Here is a 7,843-nt window from a genome sequence, read left to right on the forward strand (position 1 = left end):
AAGGTTGATTTGTAATACTTAGTACCACCACCAGGCTTAATAGGCAAGTGAAAGATATGCATCACATTTAACTTTGTTTGACTTGATTAATGTCTTATCTTCCAGGAAATACTATGTGAAGCAAAAGAATCATAATAATTAATTTTTATACTTATAGTACTTATTCTGAGAGGCTAATGTATTTCCCTCACTTATTGTTTTTATTTTGGGAGGAGAAGGGATAGAAAATAACAAAAAGAAGTAAATCCTGAGAACTGGAAAAGGAGTATAAACTACCCTTTCTTCTCTTGTCCATCATGCCTTTTCAGTCATGTGCAGTAATCAGATTTATGTCTCATATCCAGAAAATAATATAACTCTTTTTTCAAAGAAAGGAGCATACAGTCTGAAGTAAAAAGAAAATTCTTAGGAGAAAATGTTTTGTAGTAAGTATGCAGATAAAAATAAAAAATTAGATAATCTTTTTTCTACTTAAGGAAAAAGTAGAATTAATACCTCAGTGATTCTCTAATTTATATCTCTTGTCATGTTCAGACTCTTGCATTAAACTGATTATACATTGTCTTCTTTTGGATATCCAACAAGCATGTTGGCTTCATATGCCTAGAGCACATAGCAGTACTCCTGATTTTTCACATCACAACTATCTCCACCCTCACACTTCTCCACTGTAATAAGTGGAAGCTTCATTTATCCAGTTTTCAAATGAAATCCTGAGTGTCAACCTTGATTCTTCTCTTCCCCTCACACTCCGAATATAATCCATCATCACGTTTCTCACCATTAGTATATCCCAAACCCAATCGACTTTTAAATCTATACTAATAGCCATCTTATACAGGCCACCATTATCTCAGGGGGACTCCTGAAATAACCCGTTAATTGGTCTGTCTCTTTCCACTCCTGCAAGAATACCCGTTTAAAAACATAAGTGAGATTATGCCATTAATTTCTCTTCCATCTCTAATACATTGACATTGCTCCCAGAATAAAGTTTCTATTCTCTGCCATGGCTATGATGCTACCACCTCTTCAACGCCTTCTCTCTGCCTTGTACCACTGCAGTGTCACTGGCTGTCTTGATAGATATACCTCAGACATTTGAAAACTGTTCCTGCCTCAGAGGCTTTGGATTTACTGTTTCCACTGCTCAGAAGACAGGCCTTTGCTAATTATTTTTCCCTGTTTTATTGTATGCCATTCTCAAGTTCTACTTTCTCTGAAAGGGTTTTCTGACCGACTTATCTAAAATAAAATAGTCTTCTGCCCTCTTACCTGCATTGTCTGTTGGATTATTATACTTTTTATTTTTTTTCATGGCCCTCATGTATCTGGAATTACATTTTTTTGATATTTTGTGTCCATGCCGTGAGGCTTGCATGATCTCAGTACTCCTGCCTGGGACTGCAAACAGGCTAAGAAGTGAAAGCTCAGAATCGTAACCACTAGGCCACCAGGGAACTCCCTGCAATTACAGATTTTAATTTATGATGTTACTTCTAACATGTCCACCAATGTAAAGATGAAGGTGCATATAAAAGAAACAAGATAAAAATGCATAGACAAAGCAAGCTGAGTGTAAAGAATGTTGCATTAAAGGTATATAATTTAATTATAAAAATTTTGGGAGAAGGTGTGGAATTCAATATAGTGAGAGTAAAATCTTAGGTATCAGTTTTGAGGGGATAAAAGAAGTTTTATGTAAGTGCTTGCAATAAAACCTCAGAATACCATTACCATATAGGAATATAGTTTTATTTATATTTCTCCAATTAACTTTTCTGTATTTTAAAGAAAAATAAAGCCTTCCAAAATATAGTGGTAAGTTTTTATATTTGTCCTTTGTTTTCAATGTCACCATTCTGCTCCTTTACCTTGATATTGGAATTTTTTGACCAATTATGCCTTACCTTCTAAATTGAAATCTCTACTTCAGGGCCACATCTGAGCCAAGTATCAGAGAAATAACCATTTATTACCTGTATCATGATTATTATAAAACTAGTACATATTTGTAGAAATGCATTTAATTACTAATTAAAAAAAAATAATTGCCAATATAAAGTCAGTTAAAAGCTAATCTCCCAGAGTCCCTTTTCCTACGTTGGAGAGGGGGCCATTTCCCCCCTCTACCCATCTTGAGTTCTTGTGAGTGGGCTAATAATAAAATCGACACAGCTCAGATTAACAGGAGAAAAAGAAACAAATTGTAATTCAGTCACATGGAGGTCTCACAGAATTGCCTGAGAAATGGCCAAAGCAGGCAGCTTTTATACATTTTTAGACAGAAATAAATAAAACAATAAATTTGCAAAGAATTGGTGGGACAAAGAAACAGGCTTTGGGACTTAATTAGTAAGGAATTTAAACAAAGTTTGAGCTTGGGTAGTACATTAGTAAAGAAGTGAGAAGAGTTGCTTTCATACAGGTTTTTCTGTCCGAATTCCCTATCTCTGAAAATAAGGCTGTCCTTCTTCCCCCAGTTGTAGGGAGGGCACCTTTCACATGAGAGAGATTTATTTCCTGACTTTAGAGAGACAGAGAAGTGGTTCAGCGTCCCTCTTGCATCAACTGCACTTTATTTCAAAATAATCCATATGCCAATGAGGCATCCTTTGGGGCCACCTATCCTTGGTCCAAACACCCATCACCAGCCTTTATCAGAGAAAAATGCAGTGGCGAAGAGGCAATAGCCACACTAAACATTTAGCGCCTTACTTACCCAAGGGGGGAGAATGATGACGCCAAATCACTGTGCTTTGAGAGCCACAGAATTAAGCCATGCTTCTGATAAGAGGCCAGTTTTCCCTTTTCAGTCATTCTGGAATTCTGTCTCAGATGTGTCCTCCATTTAATCTCAGCACATGACTTAATCAGTCTTAATCACCCTTTCTGCCTCAATCCAAGTAAAAGACTTCATTCCTTTACTGTAATTGAAATCTAGTCTCTCATTCCTTGTGTCTAATCAGAATGCCTTTTCATACAAAGTAGGTGTTTTATAGCTTCATAACTTTTGCTTTTCAGGACTCATGTTTCAGTATACCGACCTGGTCTTAAACCATATTGCTAGAGACTCAGGCAAAGGCTTGTCTTCCAGATGTTCCTTATAGGACAGCTGGTTCCTGAAGAAAATACTTAGCTTTCCAGGAGGTATACCCACTTCTGGCTTTATATATTTTGTTTTTGGTGACAGGGGGATACTTAGGTGTAGGTCAAATCACTTGCTTCTTGAAATTTTAGACTCTCAATGAGATTGTTTATGATTTGCAGCTCCTACTAAACCTTATAAGCTCTTAATTTCAAGTGAATTGATTATGGATCAAATAATAGACCCCGTCACATAAAATTGATAATTAACTTCATGTACCTCAACCTATATAAATATTTTTCTTTTTATTTATAATGAGAAGAAAATTACTATTAAGGCATGCACTGGGCTAGTACTTTTCCTATATTATCTTATCTCAGTGTGTATTCAAGTAACTTCTAAGTAGAAACAATCTTCACATCACCGTGTGCTTAAATTTTTTATAATGCAATTTAGAAATTAAACTTCAGTAGTATCAGAAAAAAAATTAAACATCTTAATGTGAGTTCTCATAGTTCTATGGAATTATAGGTATACCCTTAAACTGAGAATTGATTATGCATGTGATGAAACCTAGCTTTTATCAAGTGGAAAATATTAACAGCCATTTTGTGTCTGCAGGTAAGGAGACACTGAAATGTTTTAAGTTGTTGAAAATTTTTTATTGAAAGAATAATCCATTAGCAGTTTGATGGATTAATTAATGTGATATAAAGCTAGAAACAAGGACATGTGTTGGGAGACTACTAAAAGAGTCCAGGTTTCAAATTATAGAAATGGAGAGGGAAAAATTAGGAAAATGATGTAGAATCAATAAGACTTAATGGCTAGTTCTCAAAAATGGGTGAGCCAGAAAGAAAGAAGAATCAAGAATGATTCCCTTATTTCTGGTTGAGTTCTCTGTTGAATTGCCTTGTGGATCACGAGGATGGTGGAGAATGATTTCCAAAGGAATAAAGATTTTTTCATAGGACAGTGAGTTCAGGATTGAATAGATGTATTGAGATTGATGTACTTCAGGATATCCAGGTGTATGTATCTCATAGAATCTTGCAAGTTCAAACTAAGAGGAGAGATTTAGACTAAAAGTAAAAAATGTGTGTCATCAACACAGTGTTAACACTATGGAGATGGATAAGCTCACCCTGGGGAAGTATATAGCATGAGAAGAGTGTTGGCTGAAGATGGATATGTGGAGAAATCTTTGAGTCCAAATAACTAGAAGAGTTATAATCAGCCTTCTGAAAATCTCCATCTGAACTGCTTTTGCACAGCTCTTTGCTCTCCCAATTCTAAATGGCAGTTACAGTGCCCTTCCTAAACTTCCTGTATTGATGACTGCTTTCTTAGCGATTGATCCTTATGTCAGTTCCATTATACTATCAGTACTAATGATTTCCAAACCTCCAAGGCCATGTGTACAAGTATTCTTATTTATTCTAATATTTAAAAATCTCATTTAGGAGAGCTTGAGCCTAATATCTTCAAAGCTGGAGTTTCTTTTCATGTCATTGTCTTCTATACTCAAAGTCATTTGCTCAGCTGAGTAGCAGAGAAAACTTCATCCAACTTGCCAAATTTCAGTGTCTGTCTTTGATAAAACCACTGACATAAATATCTTTCAACCAAGTGCCAGTCAGTCACTGCAGACCCAGTCAAGATGATTTCACTCACTTGACTACATTAGTATACCTGAACAGTTAAGAACCAGAACTCCATATACCTGTGTTATAAAATATTCTGTATCTTCTGGTGAAAACATCTTTTAACCATGAAATTATCATCAAATTCTCATTTGAAATTTTAAGCAAGTATATATTTTACATAAAATGAGAAATTATTTTTTAAATTGCTGGATTCTACCAAAAAATTATAGTGCACAGAGTACTAAGGGAGCTCAGAAATTAGAGCTCAAAATATTGGAACTCTAATTTGAATTTTGAAAGTAGGTCACAGTCTAATGTTTTGATTAACTTTTCTCTCTTGGATTTTTTATTCATACTATGCTGACAACATTCCTAAAATTTATACCATAACTTATGAGAAGACACCTTGAATTAGTTCCATGGTCTAGCCATTTTACCAACATGATAATGAGCCCAAGGACTATTTTATGGAATACATAGTTTGTTTGCTGAAGTCGTTTCTCTTAAAGGCTTATAGCACATAAACTAGTAATTAAGGTGATATGTTTCCCTTCTGATTAGATGCCTATATATGTGTTACTCCAGGATGATTAAACAAAAAACAAAGAAAAATATCTATTTCCTCAAACTGCACTGAATGTCTCCATTCTTTTTTAAATCTGTGATCAAGTCATGCCCCAAACCTGACTCTGAATTTGACGTGTTTACTAGGGTGCCTTCTCCCCTCTCCTGTGCTACTTAAAGCTTATGCCTTTGTTTTCAGTTCACAGTTCACTCATTCAAACTTGTGTGGCACGTGGCGTCGTGCCAGCTGTGACCACAGTCTGTGACATATTTCAGAATGATCCTCTCTTCTTTTCTCCATTGAGATCTCTTCTTATTCCCAGGGCACAGTTGACCTTCTGAAAAAATTTACCTGATAAATGCCCTTTATCCTTTGCTTGGAGAAGTGATATTTGAACACATTGCTGCTGCTGCTGCTGCTGCGTCGCTTCAGTCGTGTCTGACCCTGTGCGACCCCATAGACAGCAGCCCACTAGGCTCCTCTGTCCCTGGCATTCTCCAGGCAAGAACACTGGAGTGGGTTGCCATTTCCTTCTCCAATGCATGAAAGTGAAAAGTGAAAGTGAAGTCACTCAGTCGTGCCTGACTCTTAGGACCCCATGGACTGCAGCCTACCAGGCTCCTCTGCCCACGGGATTTTCCAGGCAAGAGTACTGGAGTGGGGTGCCATTGCCTTCTCCCTATTTGAACACATTAAAGGATTTTAAATAAATAAACTGGGTGGAGAGATAGATTTTGTGTACTGCTGCCTTCCTAGTACCCACAGCATGCCTTGTGGGTATGATAAGGAAGAAATGTGGGAAAAATTTAATTTTCTTGGCGTATACATCTTCAGTTCTTTAACACATCTTTTGTGCTACAGTTGAAAAAGTGATGCCCTTTTTTTATCCCTGGTGTCCTGCCTTTGATATGTAATGAATGATTGCTGAACTGTGGAAAAGAACAATTAATTGCATTTCATCCACAGTACTTGGGGATTTTAGAAAATCAGAATCTAACTGTGAAGTTATTCTGAATATGTTTTGTAAAAAAACATAATTTTTATAATGCACAGCTCTTTACAAAAATGCATTTCAATTTGGTTATTTAACATAATTTAAATTTAAAAATTTAAAAGAGAATCCTCTTCTTAGTACTTCGTTGAAATTGAATTCTAGGTTTTGTTAATGTTAGAAATATTTATTATATTTTTAATCCAAATTTAGCCAGTGGAACTACTTTTTCTCAAACACATTATGTGAGAGATGAAATAAACATTTGAAATGTCTAATACTGACAATTTTTATATGAGAGGTCATACATAAAGTGTCATCTTGTACCGAAATATCATGCAGAGGTTGGGACTAAGTCTAGATCAGTTCCAATTTGCACTGATTACAGTGGGCTTGATTACAGACAGCCTATAAATAAACATTTGTAATGTCTGTATTTTTAGATAATTTCACTCATGATGGTTACAGGAGCACAATTTACGAACTTAGGAAGTCAGTTATTAATAGTAGGAGAAATCCAACACTAAAAAAATCATTTATCAGTCGAAACCATTTTGCTGTAACACCTGTATACAGGTTCCTGTTGTTGAGGTTCAAAGTCTAGCTTAAAAGAAAGAACATAAAATAGATAATTAGATTAATTTGCATTTACACTATAAATCTCCTGAAATTGCTTAAGGAATTCAAAGAAAGTGCATGAAAAAGGATTGCTAATTTTAAAGTAAATATGGTGAATAATTTTAATCCGGACCATGAGAGAAGTGATGGAAAATGAGTTGATAAGAAGAGATATTGGAGAACAATCCTGAATATGGACAAAGCAGTAAGGAAACAAATGCTGGTAATACACCAGTATTGCTCCATGCTGGTAATACCCCAGGCATGTCCTATGAGTAATGGCTTTCAAAAGTGCTTTTATTCTCAGCCACTATTTTGCATTCGGAGTGATCTTTTCAAAAGACAAATTTAACCATATCACCCTTTGATAAAAAAATTATCTGTGGTTCCTCATTGTGCTCAGAAAAGAGACTGAAACCCTGCCTGTGGCCTTCAACTTTCCCTGAGATTTGTTTTCTGCCCATCTGTGGACTTACCACATTGCCCTCTCAGCCTCTCTCGGTGCTCCATCGAAGTCAGCTTGTTCTTTGAACAAGTCGTCTTCTCTCCGTCACCAGGACTTTTGCACACGCTGTCTGAGCTTGTGGAATATGCTTCCTTACCAAGCTCCCCGCCGTCCCACCTCACTTCTCCACTTTAGCACTCCCTTCAGTGGCTGTTTGTCCTTCAGATCTCAGGTCAAATGTTTAAAGAAACCTACTTTGATATCTCAAAACTACCGGCATCCCTTTCTAGTGCATATCTCTTTTCAGTTCTATTTTTATACTGACTATTTTGCGATTGGTGCCTGTTCCTTCTCCCCACAGGTCCGTTCCTTGAGAACATGGACGACGCATGTTTATATGCATCTTTCTGGCACCTTGGCGTGTGCTGACACTTTCATGATAAATGCTCCATGTGTTCTGGGCGAATGAATGAACATTTATAGGAACAGG

At 36.3% G+C, this 7,843-nt stretch overlaps 1 protein-coding gene across 1 annotated transcript in view; it reads left to right on the forward strand.

The window, feature by feature from the left end:
* Window positions 1–7,843, forward strand: part of RALYL (RALY RNA binding protein-like) — an 825,421-nt gene that overhangs the window by 363,218 nt on the left and 454,360 nt on the right. The window lies entirely within an intron of this gene.

This window comes from Bison bison, unplaced genomic scaffold (assembly GCF_000754665.1).
Source record: "Bison bison bison isolate TAMUID 2011002044 unplaced genomic scaffold, Bison_UMD1.0 scf7180017864233, whole genome shotgun sequence".
Taxonomy (NCBI): domain Eukaryota; kingdom Metazoa; phylum Chordata; class Mammalia; order Artiodactyla; family Bovidae; genus Bison; species Bison bison.